We start from the raw sequence: 2,044 nt of genomic DNA on the forward strand, positions 1-2,044 counted from the left end.
TTTTTTTTTTTTTTTTTTTTTTTTTTTTTTTTTTTTTTTTAATATATAACTTTTTAATAATATATATATATATATATATATATATATATATAACACCGTAGTAAAAAAAATAGTAGATATTTATATAGAAGTTACAAAAATAATGGTTTTATGTATATTCTTTTTTTTTTTTTTTAATTCTAATATATATAATGTATAATGAACATACATACATACATACGTACACATATATATATATAATATAGTTGAAACTCTAAAAACAAATAAGATAAAAGTTATTATTTTAAGGTTTTCCAAATACATTTATATTTGCTCAGATTAATATATAACACATTCTACAACATTGAAGCATTAATATGGAAAATAGAAAAGGGAAAATTCAATTATTATGTTTATTAAATAAAATGATAGTAGACATAACAGATAATTAAAAAATGTATACATATGTATATATTATGTGTATTTTTTAATTATGCATAATAATTTTTATATAAAAATTTTTATATGATAATTTTTATATTGATATAGTTTATCCATAATAGATACAAAATATATTGTATATGTTTGAACATGACTATATAAATTTAAAAAAAAAAATAAAACCAAAAATAATAATAATTAAATTAAAGATCCTCTTATTTTAAGTATATATGCTTTTTTATACCTTAATAAAATTTATAAAAATTAAAAAGTTGTACAATGATAAAATATTATACTTTTAATAAATTCTTATTCTATATGAGTAAACCGAAATAATGATAATCGGAATACATAAATATACAAAAAATATATTATGTATATTTTTTGAAATATAAAACATAAGCATATATTTTAAAATAATATTATATGCTTACATGTATATGGAACTTTGAAAAAAAAAAAAAAAAAAAAAATACGTATCATTTATATAAACCTATATAGAAACGTAAATTTATATTTCTTTTAACAACTTTGAGTTTGTTGGTTCGCTTTTTCTTTTTTCATTTAGATAATATAAAATTATTGATATAATACTTTATTATATATATACATTCAGTATGTTGAAAAATAGAATATTAATTTATAGGGATATTTTTTTAAAAAAGGAAAAAAATATTCCGTTCTTTTGGAAAAACTATGCACATAAAATAAGGATCACTCCATATCTTTTATTTTATTTTATTTTTATAAAATAAAATAAATATTCTTCAAAATAAATTTGCAATTATAAAAGCTTATATTTTAAATATATATATATATATATATATATATACATATACATATCAATTGTGTACACATATATATATTTTTTTTTATATTTTGTACTTTTTTAAGGACAAAAGAAAATTAAGAAAATACGTCATTATGAATTTTTCTTAAATATACTTATTTAAAAATAATATATATATATATATATATATATATATATGGTAATGTATTTTATTAATTTGGTTACATTATGAATATTTAAAATAATAATAGGTTTATATTTTTAAATATAAAATTAAAATTATTATATGAGTTCTACGCTATTACATATATATATTATATAAAATGTATTTTTTTTTTTTTTGTTTTTTTTTTTTCTTTTTTTTATAATATAATAAATAATATTATTATATTTACATTTTAAACATAAATATAATATTTTACATATATTATCCATATTCTTTTATTTTATTGATTATTGGATTCTCTAAGGAACAGAAAGAAAAAAAAATAATAAAATATAAATATTATTGTAATAATTTTATTCTTAAAATATATAATATTACAAAAAAATTTCCAAAATTTATATATAAATATTATTATATAAAATATTGTAATAATATATAGTATTTCATATATGTACATTATATACATATATAAATTATATCCTCATGTGATATATGTATAATATATTATATATATATATATATATAATATATATATTTATGTATATCGTTCAATTTATGAAAAGAGGATTTTTTTCATTTTATAAATAATTTATATATATTTGAAATATTTTTTTCTCCCTCTAAAAAAAAAAAAAAAAAAAAAAAAAAAAAAAAAAAAAAAAAAAAAA

This window comes from Plasmodium reichenowi, chromosome 14 (genome assembly GCF_001601855.1).
Source record: "Plasmodium reichenowi strain SY57 chromosome 14, whole genome shotgun sequence".
In the NCBI taxonomy this organism is placed as follows: Eukaryota; Apicomplexa; class Aconoidasida; order Haemosporida; family Plasmodiidae; genus Plasmodium; species Plasmodium reichenowi.